Consider the following 16358-nt stretch of genomic DNA (forward strand, 5'->3'; position numbering starts at 1 on the left):
ACCTTTCCTAAGTAACCTGTATCTTTCCTCAATACCATGTATCTTTCCTGGCTGTATCTTTCCTCTGTACCCTGTATCTTACCTCAGTACCCTGTATCTTTCCTGGCTGTATCTTTCCTCTCTACCCTGTATCTTTCCTCAGTAACCTGTATGTTTCCTCAGTAACCTGTATCTTTCCTCAATACCCTGTACCTTTCCTCAGTACCCTGCATCTTTCCTCACTGTATCTTTCCTCGGTACCCTGTATCTTTCCTTAGTACCCTGTACCTTTCCTCAGTACCCTGCATCTTTCCTCACTGTATCTTTCCTCGGTACCCTGTATCTTTCCTCAGTATCCTGTATCTTTCCTAAGTAACCTGTATCTTTCCTCAGTATCCTGTATCTTTCCTCAGTACCCTGTATCTTTCCTCATTATCCTGTATCTTTCCTCAGTATCCTGTATCTTTCCTCAGTAACCTGTATCTTTCCTCAGTACCCTGCATCTTTGCTCAGTATCCTGTATCTTTCCTCAGTACCCTGCATCTTTGCTCAGTATCCTGTATCTTTCCTCAGTATCCTGTATCTTTCCTCAGTACCCTGCATCTTTCCTCAGTACCCTGTATCTTTCCTCAGTATCCTGTATCTTTCCTCAGTAACCTGTATCTTTCCTCAGTATCCTGTATCTTTCCTCAGTATCCTGTATCTTTCCTCAGTACCCTGCATCTTTCCTCAGTACCCTGCATCTTTCCTCACTGTATCTTTCCTCGGTACCCTGTATCTTTCCTCAGTATCCTGTATCTTTCCTCAGTACCCTGTATCTTTCCTCAGTGCCCTGTATCTTTCCTCAGTACCCTGCATCTTTCCTCAGTACCCTGCATCTTTCCTTACTGTATCTTTCCTTGGTACCCTGTGTCTTTCCTCACTGTATCTTTCCTCGGTACCCTGTATCTTTCTTCACTGTATCTTTCCTCGGTACCCTGTATCTTTCCTCACTGTATCTTACCTCGTTATCCTGTATCTTTCCTTGGTACCCTGTATCTTTCCTTGGTACCCTGTATCTTTCCTTGGTACCCTGTATCTTTCCTCACTGTATCTTTCCTCAGTACCCTGTATCTTACCTCAGTATCCTGTATCTTTCCTCAGTACCCTCCATATTTCCATGAAACTGTATATAGTAGGAGGTGTGAATAGTTTATTTTGTATCTGTTACAAATAAAAACCTCCTACTCAGGCGGTCTGGGAAACGTCATTTATTGCTTATCCTTACAGTCAATGCTTTATGCAGTATGACAGTGTTGGACAGAAGCACATTGCAGAAATAAACAACTCACATAGAAAAAATTTACATCAGTATTTTGGGATGTTCATATCTAACTTGTGTTTCAGCCCCCTGTGTCTGGAGAGGTGAACCAGGGGCTAGCAGACACAAGATAAGCCTTTTAATTTGATATGTGTCTTATTTTTGGTTACATGTATGTTTGACATTCCTTACTAAACACAAATTCCGCACCTATACAAGATGATACAGTTATCGAGTTGTGATAGCTTTTGCCTTACAGTACCTCACATGCATCTGTACACTAGATCTAAAATTCCAGATATTTTAATATGGGTGTGAACCAAAATATACACTAGGAAAAGAAAGTATGTAGACACATATTTGTGAATACGCAAATGGACAACTGAAACACTCGGCAGCACGGTGGCTTAGTGGTTAGCACTTCTGCCTTTTAGCACTGGGGTCATGAGTTCAATTCCCAACCATGGCTGTATCTGTGTGGTGTGGAGTTTATATGTTCTCCCCGTGTTTGCGTGGGTTTCCTCCAATACTCCAAAAAACTTACCGGTAGGTTAATTGGCTGCTAACAAATTGACCTTAGTCTGTCTCTGCCTGTGTGTGTGTGTTAGGGAATTTAGACTGTAAGCAGGAACTGATGTGAGTGAGTTCTCTGTACAGCACTCCGGAATTAGTGGCGCTATATAAATAAATGGTAATAATAATAACACCAACTCCAAACCCCCCCCCCCCGCCCCTATTTGTATTCACATAAGTTAGGCTAGTGCTGTAATAAAATTCCATCCACAAATTGTGTCGTATTTTTGTGTGACTCATCAGTATAGGACACAGTTTTTCGCTCAACATGTGAAAGTTAGGGAGATTTTAAGCTGCTTCCTAGTGGCAACATGCAGGTAAACAACTTCTGCACAATATATTTTTCTTGCATTAGGTTACAGAAATTGCTCCTATTCTTAGATGGCTGAGCCAACCTTCTGTATTTATTATCATAAACGTGTTTCCAGCTAACATAGACAACAGCCAGGCTGACCTGTGTGTTACAGCTGATAATCCAAATGTTAAAAATTATTGAATATGACACAAATTAGCCGTGTTATTTTATATTGTAATGTAGTATAAGTTCATAATATTGGCATGAAACTGATCTCCTACCTAAAGTCTCTGCCTGGTGTGTGTCATATACTGCTGTGCAGGCGCGGGCTGACGGACTTCAGCCCGGGGGGCACACGACGCACACGACGCCTGCGCGGCCGCATCACATTTATATTACTTCCGGGGGGCGGACGGCCCTAGCAGCCGTGATTCTGAGCGGCACGGGGGGGCGATGCCCCCCTGCCCCTCGGCCCAGCCCGCCCCTGCTGCTGTGAGTTATTAATATATGACCATCATAAAGCTTATGGTAAAATCAAGCAGTTAGAACTAGTACAAGATAATAATTATTAATTATAATATGTTAGAATATTTAGAGCAGAACAGGCATTGGGATCATAAAGAAATCATTATTCCATCTTATATGAAAATACATTGATATCCTTAAAATATTATTTAAGGAACTGTTTACTTGATTGTGCTAAAAACAATAAGGAAATTACTTTATCTTTCTGCTCACATTATAGTGGCAGAAGAAATTTTTATTTTAAAATGATTACAATTACATTTGATTACTTCTCCCCCATTGCACTGTCATAGGATGCCACTGGCAGCTGCCTCAAATTGAAGGGATAAGTCATATTAATTATATGTAAGTGAAAAGAAATTCTAATTATCATGAGATGGGTCTTTTTTGGACTTTCTAATTTTCGCATAGAAGTTAAAAATCTACATCTTATTCTGCATCTCATTTGTTGATCTTACAAGTTTGGCTTCTTACGTGAATGGTGCAACACAGATGTGTCAGTCCCTGCAGTGAGAAGTGTCACTAACATCGTAAAGGCTGAGAAGCTCATGTAGCGTTGGACGCATTTGCTCCTGAAGCGCATGCAGGAAAAGAGGGTCACAAGAAAAATCTCATTTACGCGCATATGTAATGATTAATGATACGTGTGATTTTGATATCAGGGGACAGGTCTGCTGTGCTCTACTACACAAGAAGATGCAGGTTATGTCCAATACGTATATGGATTATAAATTTTCAAAAGAACGCACAGGAAAAAAAAAAAATTGAATTAATGTCACCTTTTAATAATATAGGCAGTAATGATAAAACAGTTAAAAAAAAGTGTTATTTTTATTTTATTTATTTTTTCCATGAAATACATTTATTAGGATTTTGTTAATGTCCACTGAACATAAAATACATTTATGCAATTGGTCGTGATTGCAAACACATGTTCAAGCATGCATATGAGACTGTCATCACTACTGATCAAGACTTAAACTAGTCCATTAGCTGAAGCAAGAGATACGGCAGAAAAACAAGTAACTTTGAGACGGGCAGAGCTTGATTTGGACGTGGCTCCGTTCGCTTGAGTTTGGCACGCCCCTACTGCAAATTGACTACGGCACTTACTTTGCTTTTTCCCCTCTTTGATTAAAATGAAAAGAACAGCAAGGAAATATAAATAAGTAGGAGTGTCTGCATGTACACCTTCTTCTGTAATGAATCATAGCTAAATATGTTGTTAGCTCATTCACTTTTTTTAGGGGGGGAAGGGGGGGGGTAGTTAGTGGGCATTGAAAATGAAAAACGACTAGAGAGAGATAATCACGACCCACCATTGGAAGATGTCACCATTCTTATGAAACAGCTACTTTTCACGAGTTAGGTTAAACATACAGGTGTGCATTGTGTTAGTGTTTATAATATTATTGGATTTGTGCTCTATTTATACGTCATATGCAGTGCTGTATGAGCTTATTATATGTTTAGGATCTATTTCCTACTTTCTTGCAGTAAATCATCTTTGTGTTTTGGGAAGAACTATATGTTTAAATAAACATCAAAGAGTGTTGTACCCAGAGAGACTATGTAGAACGCCTCTGGGTTGGTGAATAACTCTTTGGCATGGACCAGAACCAGCTACATGTTGATCCTTGTGTCAAATGATAACAGTATCATAATGTTCTAACTGCACATTTCAATTTAGGTTTCTTTTTTTACATTCCATTGTCAGCATTTTATGAGTTGTAGTAGCTTTGTATTACTCTTAATTACACACTGCCACTTGCAGACTTCTCTAGGATGCAGATTTAGGTGACTATGCCTTTATGTCACCTTTATGTGCATACAGAATTTTTATGCTGCACATAGGAGAAATGGAATGTGGTGTTTTTTTGATAATAGGTGATGTGTAGGTGTAAAATCTCTCAGACTAAAGGGTGATTTGCTAAATACGTAAGTTTTAAGCTGGGTTCACACTACAGAATTTTCCACCAACTTTTTATGCCGATCGATTTTACATCCGATCGATGGTCCGATCGCTCAGTCCATGGACTGCATACACACTAGTCTTGTTTTAGAAGATAAAAGGAAGAGCGGACGTCCCTTTAGCGACTTTTTACAGCCATGTTGTCGTGAGCAATGATTGCAATTTCGTACACACTGAAAACTGTTGCATCAACACTGTGTGATTTATTCTGGGTATTTTACAAATATTAGTTAATAAAGGTTAATATGACTTTATAAGTTGAATAGTTTATAAAGGTAAAAGTTTATAAAGGGTAAATATGAATAGATTCCCTACATAGATGCAAAGGGTAATAACACACGTGCTTTATACTAGTGTAATGGTCTGCAGCCAGACAGGTGCAATACACATCAATACAAAACACAAGCCTGTGATGTGCGGATACCGCACCACGTGGGACTGGTACAGGCATCGCAAATTTACATACACACGCCCCCAGGTCGAGGAAGTATCGGAGGATTGTCGTGGATCGGTCGGAAGTTTATACACACTACACAACGGAAATGAGATTGGAACGAAAATATTGAATGGCACGATCAACCAAATGAGGTGACAATCGTCCTTTTTGGGCAGACTTTCGACCATCGTGTCACTACACACACTGACCCGACTTTCGAACAAGCGGTCGTATGTCGGCTGGTTGAGCCGATTATTAGACAAAAACCCTGTAGTGTGTACCTAGCTTTACTTAGCAGATATCTGTTCACTTTCAAAGCCAAATAAGATTAGGGAAAGATAGGAAAAAAAATCTGAGTGTGCCATCAAAGCAAAAACATATCTGCTAAACCGGTGTTAAACATATGCCTTTAGTAAATCACCTCCTCATGTGATTTTAAATATGTCTCTTTCTGTAGTTCTTCTATATCCACAAAGCATATTTGATTTTTAACTCTAGTACTATAAAAGTAAATGTATTTCAGTAACAGACACCTTGTGTGTCTCACATTATTAATATTTTCCTAGAAACATTACCTTCCCTTCGAGCCAAAAGACTTGCTTTTAGATTTTGTAATTAATTAACTAATAGTACAGAGTGTTCACAACTGTCCAGTAATAATATGCTGGGTCACATTGACATCAGCTGAGACAAACGGTGTGTTGCTCTGGGGAGTATCAAGATGTTTTCTTAATAAATCGGACTGTCTTCATCCTATTGAATAGTTAGGATTAGCAACTAAATGGTTTAACTTCATTGCCACGTAATTGAAAAACCTTAAAATGAAGCATCTCATCATACCTGTGAGAAACGTTCAGTCATGATTTCACCTATTGTCTGTGGTTGTACAAGTGCTGTTCATACTGTCTTTAACATGACTGTAGTGTAGATGTTTTACCACGTTAGCCAGTCTCTCTGATTTATGATTAGTATTACAAACGATGATTGACAGGCATTCTAGAGTCTGGCTGCTGACCTGGCAGTTAACGTGTATACTGGATAAAAGGTTTCTTCTCAATGTGATGGAGTGTTTCTGTATGACAGTGAAATATTTGATTAAGTAGGTTATGAAAGCGGACTCAGTTTGATTGCAGGAAACATTCCAACAAAGACATTTATCTCTAAAATGTAAAAAAAGCCACAACCTCTGGAAAAGAGAAAGTGTTGGATGCCAGCTGCAGTGTAAAAGAGTGAGAGTGTGGGATGCTTTTGTCTCCTTATATGGTAAAATGATATGAAGGGGTTTCACTGTGCTGTGAAGGGAGCCTGTTTCTACACAATCCGGGATGCAGAGCTGACAGACTGTTGGGATCCTCCAGTGTCACTGTTCCAGCTGTGCAGCTGTGCAGTGTACCGCTATCTGCCACTGGATGTGTGACTTCTCTCAATCACTATCCCTTGGAGGAACGCTGTGCAGTCACTGGCCGCTCTGTAAGTAGACAACACCGGTACTGGTACTCTCTTTTGGTAGGAATAGCTGTCCTTGTTGTCTGATAAGACCCTGTGCTCAGACACACAGGAGACAGCCGGTGAGATGGGAAGTGCGGCTGAGGTGTAGGCATGCAGTCAGCATCCATGGTTGGTACTGCTGTCAAGTGTATTGTGTCACCTTAATGTGCGTGTAGCCTTTTGAGTGACAGAATTCAGCTGTATTTCCGCATCTATGTTGCACATAGGGAAACGTAACACTGCATTATAATGATTTACTGTCACTAACTAAATGCTACTTTCGTGCTGAATATAGTATGAATGAAAAAAGGCTATATATGTAGTTTAAATAAATATTGTTGATATGCTCTTTACAAAGTCTCTGTTTTCATTGCAATAAATGAAAAATACTCACCTGTATTAAATTCTGATTTGACACTTTCATTGGTGCAAGTTAATACTTTTTATGAAAGTCCTGTATGTACCATGTTCATAGTTCTATTTTTACAGACAAGAGTTAATTTTTACCTCTTGTATTAATAATTTTCTGGTTTCTATATAGAAAAATGTGTTACTCAATACCATAGCATTAATTGTGTTCTTAAGTGTGGATGTAGCTAAAATGGCACAAAAACCAAGAATTAATCAGCATTTAGTGTAACAGCTGCACAAGTGTTTGTGTACTGTATGATTCTCTATTTTTTTGCTAGTTTTCAGGTTACTAAATTTGGATTTAAAATCCAGCAGGGAATGCTTAAATAAACCTATTTTGCTAGCGTGGCTATTTCCACACTAAGTTTCTCTATACATTTACAAATACAATTCAGTACTAATGCTTTACAGTGGTTTAAAAGCAAGACTTTGTTCATACAGGCAAACTAGGTTCATGCCTAGGGCTGCATTGTTAAGGAGGCAGCAGAGGAATTGTTTTATGTTCATTTGATATATTGTTTTAGTTTTTAATTTTCTTTTTATTCTTCTTGATCTTTACCAACCACTGATTGTTGCTGTAAAAATAATGAATTGTGGGATGATGGATAGAATAGAAGCATGTGACATGCACAATTAATACGTTTGGATGTATTTACTTATTATGGCTTTGGAAGAATCAATATTATCCCATTCACTGGCAGACATGATCATCCTTAGGTGATATATTAAAAAAAACCCATTGGGTTTCTTTTCAGGAAATAGGTGGAGAGATTCATTTATACAACAACCATAGAGTTTAATTAAGTGCTTCTATGTTAGGAACATGGACAGATCCCATCTCCTACTCTGTGATATTATGGTGTATCCCAGCTTCATTTAAGATGGGACTACCTCTTGCCTATTTTCTACATGGGGGCAGTCAAAGTAGCAGGGAGTTTTTTCTGTTTTTGTTTTAAAAAGTACTTGCCCTTTAGCCTATAGACTTTTTTTTGCCGTTTTCAGAATGGAATATGTGGTTTTATCCATACGCCGTGCCCAAAGTGTGAGAAATGAGGCTTTGGTTATTTTCCACTACTATACCTGGCAGTTTTTAAAGCTATATAGGCTTTTTCTTTGTACAATATTAAAGTGAATGGAGAGGTGTTTCAGGAACATATTAGAAGCATTCCTGACTCCTCAAATATGCACCTAAACAGAAAGCATAAATAGTATAAATAATTATAATACAATGTCTAAATACCCACATGCAAACGGCATAACAGCAGGCAATCATTGCTTCTGTTATATCTCCAAATGTCGCTAACTAACAGATAACTCAATGAACATGTCAGAGGAAAGCCATGTTTGTTTTGATTACTCATTGCTAAAGCTTATTCACTGTTTAAAATCAACTTTATTTCTTTTGGAAAACATATATATATATATATATATATATATATATATATATATATATATATATATTATATAGCATATATAGTATTAGATATTGTCAGAAAAGGTTTATAAATTATGTGATCATCATATCTTGATGGGGTTTATTATTATTGACTGTAATAAATTTCTTTGCAGAAGACTTTCAAAATGAGTGACATAGCATAAAGAGAACCTGTCATTTATTGTAAGATTACCCCTATATCAAACTGAGTCTACCCTGTGCCTACAGATATGTTGTAACCTAACTTCCCTATGTTGTAGAGTTTTCAGAGTCCTCTCCTTTGCTTGTCACCAGTTTAAATATACTTAATTTTCAGACATCTTAATAAAAAAAAATATCATATAGTATCAAAAATAGCATACATATAGATTGTAGCCAGTTGCCAGCATAGGAATTACAGAATTGTGGACAGACATATTACTAGAGACTCTGTGCACATTTAGGGCTAGATTTACTAAGCTGCGGGTTTGAAAAAGTGGGGATGTTGCTTATAGCAACCAATCAGATTCTAGCTGTCATTTTGTAAAAGACCTAAATAAATGATAGCTAGAATCTGATTGGTTGCTATAGGCAACATCCCCACTTTTTCAAACCTGCAGCTTAGTAAATCTAGTACTTAATAGCTCTTGCTTCTGGGAGAACCAACAATTAATTTATACAATGGCAGCAGAACATTTTAATTGTTCTTCTGAAGTCTCTAAAGGGGCAAATTATCTTCAGCCCCAACTCCGAGCAGTTGCCACTCCCACAAAAATGTCTTGAGACATAAATTATGTCATAGACCAATTCTGTAAATGGCAATGCAGACATTGATGTCCTGTGTCTAATAAGCTACAAAGCCTGCATTGTGCAGCCATACCTTAGGCTGTGGAATGCAGCACGGTCATGTGACAGCCCATAAAATAGTAACCCCTGCATAGTTGGACAGAGAAAAGGGAGTTGTTTTTATACGTTCCACTATAGAAGTTAAACCATGAGTTGCTAACATGCCAACATCTGTACTTTCTGTATTACTTTCATTAATTACATTCCGCTTTCAAAGAAACGCAGATTCAGCAAGTTATGCAATTTTTCTAAACTGCTCCTGTACTATTTCCAAGGCAAACAATCCAGTTACTCAATTATGTCACTGATTTTACAGTTAAAGTTACCTCTGGACATGTTCCACATTCTCATTCTTCAGATGGTTAAGGGTGTTGTTTTGGTTTCCAATCCAAACTTTTCCTTACCTACTCTAATTTACATGTCTATTCCTCAACTCTATAAACAATGCTTACTGGTTCTCTATGATTACAGCCATAATATTCAAGTACTGTACTTCTTACATTCACTGTTAGTATATAGAAGAGTACATTTTAATTTTTGTCCCTGTAGCACAAATGTGCATAAAAGGTAAATTCTAATGAAGGTACAAAAAATATCCATTTAAATTGGAGTATAATAAGCTCTGGTAAATTGGCCCAGTGCAAATTGTATCCTTCCTCACCTTTCACTTGGACCCTCTGCTAGATTTCAGGCATGCTGTTCCAAGGCAGGACCCAAGTTAGCAGAATAAATAGAAAACATTTTAAGCATTTCGACATCCAGAGGTGTCTTGTATCTCAATATAACATAAAGCTTTGTTTTGGTAACACATATTTTTATTTTAAGCATATTAAATATACCCCCACGTCAACCAGAGTATATATACATATATATATATACATATATATACCGCCACTTCTCCTACTGTCTTCATTGCAGAGATATAGCGTGCCATTCACTTAAATTCCTGTTCCATTTTTTTATACCACCACTTCTAAATGTCCATATAGCTACATCTTCTCCTGCTCTGCTTTAACCTCGCTTATACAACAATAGGAAGCGGATGATGCTGTGTAACAATAGGAAGAGGATGATGCCGTGTAACAATAGGAAGAGGATGATGCCGTGTAACAATAGGAAGAGGATGATGCCGTGTAACAATAGGAAGACGATGATGCCGTGTAACAATAGGAAGAGGATGATGCCGTGTAACAATAGGAAGAGGATGATGCCATGTAACAATAGGAAGAGGATGATGGCGTGTAACAATAGGAAGAGGATGATGCCGTGTAACAATAGGAAAAGGATGATGCCGTGTAACAATAGGAAGAGGATGATGCCGTGTAACAATAGGAAGAGGATGATGCCGTGTAACAATAGGAAGAGGATGATGGCGTGTAACAATAGGAAAAGGATGATGCCGTGTAACAATAGGAAGAGGATGATGCCGTGTAACAATAGGAAGAGGATGATGCTTACGTAACAATAGAAAGAGGATGATGCCGGGTAACAATAGGAAGAGGATGATGCCGTGTGACAATAGGAAGAGAATGATGCCATGTAACAATAGGAAGAGGATGATGCCGTGTAACAATAGGAAGAGGATGATGCCGTGTAATAATAGGAAAAGGATGATGCCGTGTAACAATAGGAAGAGGATGATGCTGTGTAACAATAGGAAGAGGATGATGCCGTGTAACAATAGGAAAAGGATGATGGCGTGTAACAACAGGAAAAGGATGATGTCGTGTAACAATAGGAAGAGGATGATGCCGTGTAACAATAGGAAGAGAATGATGCCGTGTAACAATAGGAAGAGGATGATGCCGTGTAACAATAGGAAGAGGATGATGTCGTGTAACAATAGGAAGAGGATGATGCCGTGTAACAATGGGAAGTGGATGAAGCTCATGTAACAATAGGAAGAGGATGATGCCATGTAACAATGGGAAGAGGATGATGCTTACGTAACAATAGAAAGAGGATGATGCGTGTAACAATAGGAAGAGGATGATGCCGTGTGACAATAGGAAGAGAATGATGCCATGTAACAATAGGAAGAGGATGATGCTTACATAACAATAGGAAGAGGATGATGCCGTGTAACAATAGGACTAAAATGATGCCGTGTAACAATAGGAAGAGAATGATGCTTACGGAACAATAGGAATAAGATGATGCCATGTAACAATAGGAAGAGGATGATGTTTACATATCAATAGGAAGAGTTTGATGCCATGTAACAATGGGAAGAGGAGGATGCTTATGTAACAATAGGAAGAGGATGATGCCATGTAACAATGGGAAGAGGATGATGCTTATGTAACAATAGGAAAATGAGGATGCTTACGTAACAATAGGAAGACGATGATGCCATGTAACAATAGGAAGAGGATGATGCTATGTAACAATAGGAAGAGGATGATGCTTACGTAACAATAGGAAGAGGATGATGCTTACATAACAATAGGTAGAGTATGATGCCATATAAAAATAGGAAGAGGGATGATGTTTACATATCAATAGGAAGAGTTTGATGCCATGTAACAATGGGAAGAGGAGGATGCTTATGTAACAATAGGAAGAGGATGATGCTATGTAACAATAGGAAGAGGATGATGCTTACATAACAATAGGAAGAGGATGATGCCGTGTAACAATAGGACTAAAATGATGCCGTGTAACAATAGGAAGAGAATGATGCTTACGGAACAATAGGAATAGGATGATGCCATGTAACAATAGGAAGAGAATGATGTTTACATATCAATAGGAAGAGTTTGATGCCATGTAACAATGGGAAGAGGAGGATGCTTATGTAACAATAGGAAGATGATGATGCTTACGTAACAATAGGAAGAGGATGATGCCATGTAACAATAGGAAGAGGATGATGCTTACATAACAATAGAGAGAGGATGATGCTATGTAACAATAGGAAGAGGATGATGCTTACATAACAATAGGATTAGGATGATGCCGTGTAACAATAGGAAGAGAATGATGCTTACGGAACAATAGGAATAGGATGATGCCATGTAACAATAGGAAGAGGATGATGCTTACGTAAGAGGAAGAGTTTGATGCCATGTAACAATGGGAAGAGGAGAATGCTTATGTAACAATAGGAAGATGATGATGCTTACGTAACAATAGGAAGAGGATGATGCCATGTAACAATAGGAAGAGGATGATGTTTACATATCAATAGGAAGAGTTTGATGCCATGTAACAATGGGAAGAGGAGGATGCTTATGTAACAATAGGAAGAGGATTATGCTATGTAACAATAGGAAGAGGATGATGCTTACGTAACAATAGGAAGAGGATGATGCTTACATAACAATAGGTAGAGTATGATGCCATATAAAAATAGGAAGAGGGATGATGTTTACATATCAATAGGAAGAGTTTGATGCCATGTAACAATGGGAAGAGGAGGATGCTTATGTAACAATAGGAAGAGGATGATGCTATGTAACAATAGGAAGAGGATGATGCTATGTAACAATAGGAAGAGGATGATGCTTACGTAACAATAGGAAGAGGATGATGCCATGTAACAATAGGAAGAGGATGATGCTTACATAACAATAGGTAGAGTATGATGCCATATAAAAATAGGAAGAGGGATGATGCTTACGTAACAATAGGAAGAGGATGATGCCGTGTAACAATAGGAAGAGGATGATGCTTATGTAACAATAGAAAGATGATTATGCTATCTAACAATAGTAGTGGATGATGCTTACGTAACAATAGGAAGAGGATGATGCTATTTAACGATAGGAAGAGGATGATGCCATGTAACAATAGGAAGAGGATGATGCTTATGTAACAATAGGAAGAGGATTATGCTATGTAACAATAGGAAGAGGATGATGCTTACGTAACAATAGGAAGAGGATGATGCTTACATAACAATAGGTAGAGTATGATGCCATATAAAAATAGAAAGAGGGATGATGTTTACATATCAATAGGAAGAGTTTGATGCCATGTAACAATGGGAAGAGGAGGATGCTTATGTAACAATAGGAAGAGGATGATGCTATGTAACAATAGGAAGAGGATGATGCTATGTAACAATAGGAAGAGGATGATGCTTACGTAACAATAGGAAGAGGATGATGCCATGTAACAATAGGAAGAGGATGATGCTTACATAACAATAGGTAGAGTATGATGCCATATAAAAATAGGAAGAGGGATGATGCTTACGTAACAATAGGAAGAGGATGATGCCGTGTAACAATAGGAAGAGGATGATGCTTATGTAACAATAGAAAGATGATTATGCTATCTAACAATAGTAGTGGATGATGCTTACGTAACAATAGGAAGAGGATGATGCTATTTAACGATAGGAAGAGGATGATGCCATGTAACAATAGGAAGAGGATGATGCTTATGTAACAATAGGAAGAGGATTATGCTATGTAACAATAGGAAGAGGATGATGCTTACGTAACAATAGGAAGAGGATGATGCTTACATAACAATAGGTAGAGTATGATGCCATATAAAAATAGGAAGAGGGATGATGTTTACATATCAATAGGAAGAGTTTGATGCCATGTAACAATGGGAAGAGGAGGATGCTTATGTAACAATAGGAAGAGGATGATGCTATGTAACAATAGGAAGAGGATGATGCTATGTAACAATAGGAAGAGGATGATGCTTACGTAACAATAGGAAGAGGATGATGCCATGTAACAATAGGAAGAGGATGATGCTTACATAACAATAGGTAGAGTATGATGCCATATAAAAATAGGAAGAGGGATGATGCTTACGTAACAATAGGAAGAGGATGATGCCGTGTAACAATAGGAAGAGGATGATGCTTATGTAACAATAGAAAGATGATTATGCTATCTAACAATAGTAGTGGATGATGCTTACGTAACAATAGGAAGAGGATGATGCTATTTAACGATAGGAAGAGGATGATGCCATGTAACAATAGGAAGAGGATGATGCTTGCGTAACAATAGGAAGAGGCTGATGCTATGTAACAATAGGAAGAGGCTGATGCTATGTAACAATAGGAAGAGGCTGATGCTATGTAACAATAGGAGGAGGCTGATGCTATGTAACAATAGGAAGAGGCTGATGCTATGTAACAATAGGAAGAGGATGATGCTGTGTAACAATATGAAGAGGATGATGCTATTTGATAGCTAATAACCCCTATTTACCACAATATATTTGATATCTTGAAAACTTTAACAACGGGTGTGACTGCTCCTGTTCCACTGTTACAACAACCCCTGCTAGAATAGTAGCTCTGCCACTGGCCCTGTTTAGGTCTCTTTCTAGGTGAATGTGATCTGCCCCTTCCAAGAACTACATTTTGTTATTTACCTGGTGTGTTCCTTACTCTAAATGAGGCTCATTGTATTCAACTCACTGAACCCAACAGAGACTAGATCAGGGGCGGCCAGCCAGTCAGAAACCAAGAGTCAAAAATTATCTATAGGTACTGCAAAGAGCCAACTTTACCTTCATATGTGTGTGCATATAAATATACCCAGTATAAACATGCAAATACATACCTGCTAAGAAAAAAAGAAAATATCCAACATTGACAACATTTTCAGAATAATCCTAAAATCAGCATAAATCCTGTCTCACTACTGTGTCCAGTGGAGGACACATCAAATTTACCCACATGCCCCAGAAATGCCCTTCAGATATTCTGACATGCCCAACAGGCCTCCCTAATTGCCAGTAGGCCTCCCACATGTCCCTTACATGCCAATCAGACCTCCCTAAATGCCATTATACCTCTCCACACGCAAATCAGACCTCCTTACCAGCCACCCAAATTTCACCACATGCCCCTTACATGTCACCAAACCTTCCCACATGCTCCTTACATGTCCATTAGCCTCCACACATGCCATCAGATCTACCCACATTGCTCATACATGCCATCAGACATCCACACATATCCCTTACATGTCATCAGACCTCCCAACATGCCACTTACATGCCCATCTACCTCCCCACATACCATCAGATCTACCAAAATTCCCCATACATGCCAATCAAACCTCCCCACATGTCTACAGACCTACACATATTCCATCAGCTCTCCCCAAATGCTATGACATCTCCTTATATGCCCATTAGCCTCTTCACAGGCTATCAAATCTCACATGCTCCACATGCACAAAGGAAGGAAAAAGAGCACACTACACTCTGTCTTCCTCCTTTCCTGATTGGATTATCTGTGAGCTCCCTGCATTGTTCAGAGGAGGTCACAAGACGCGGCTGCTGTCAGTCAGTCGAGCAGCCGAAAGTTTTCCAATCTGCCCCCGCCGGCACCTGGATAACTATACTTCCTTGATGCTCCCGGCCAGGAGCCACATTTCAAAGCTCAAAGAGCTTCATGTGGCTCTAGAGCCACAGGTCGGCCACACCTGGTCTAAATGAAGTAGAGAACTTCTGTGTTCTTGGTTGGCCTGCTGTAATGGATAGGAGTGTGGGATAATGGAAAGCAAGTCGAGATGGAATTTTATTTTAATAACATGAAAGTACTAAGTTGACTGGGCTTCATCTAGGTGTATCCTGAACTATCCTGTCTACAAAGGTGTAACTACCATAATAGCACTGTCTGCAGCTAACATGGGGCTCACATATAGTGGGGTCCATCCCTCCTGTCAATACCCCATGAATATATGTGTTTTTTTCATGCTTGGGCTCTATAATCTTGCTATGTGGTTCACATATATCTATTTACCCCCCTGCTTGTTTGTGCGTAGAAATGACCATTAAGAGTATGCTTGTATATAATTTATCACTGCATATTTCCTTCTATAGATATTCACATGCTTTTGTGGAGCAGCATTTATTTCTTACAAGGCAATTATCAACACATACGTGGTCAGAAAAATGAGGAATGCATAAAAAAATTCTGTCTACCCGGATTGGCAGTTTCAAATACCTCACAGGTCCACTAAGCATAACAAATCATGAACACAAAACGTGTCAGACCTTATATCTTATTCACATTCTCTTGTACCTTGGAGTTAGCACCCTTTCTGTCATTTGGTCAAAAGCCTCTGGAAAGGCATGCACACTTATCTGCCTAAACTTCCTCGCTTCCATTGTCAGGAAAGCATAACCATG

At 38.6% G+C, this 16358-nt stretch overlaps 1 protein-coding gene across 3 annotated transcripts in view; it reads left to right on the top strand.

Annotated features, from left to right (window-relative positions):
• Positions 1-16358, top strand: part of FHL2 (four and a half LIM domains 2) — a 79234-nt gene that overhangs the window by 13066 nt on the left and 49810 nt on the right. The window contains exon 1 of one of the 3 annotated variants that reach the window (XM_075200177.1): positions 6255-6550. The exons of 1 other annotated variant lie outside the window; for it this stretch is intronic. The gene's annotated coding sequence lies outside the window, so the exon portion shown is untranslated. Of the gene's footprint in view, positions 1-6254; positions 6551-6660; positions 6698-16358 lie in introns of those variants that run through there. One more of the 3 variants, XM_075200179.1, reaches the window with a different exon arrangement.

The sequence above is a fragment of the Mixophyes fleayi genome, chromosome 2, assembly GCF_038048845.1.
Source record: "Mixophyes fleayi isolate aMixFle1 chromosome 2, aMixFle1.hap1, whole genome shotgun sequence".
Classification (NCBI taxonomy): Eukaryota; Metazoa; Chordata; class Amphibia; order Anura; family Limnodynastidae; genus Mixophyes; species Mixophyes fleayi.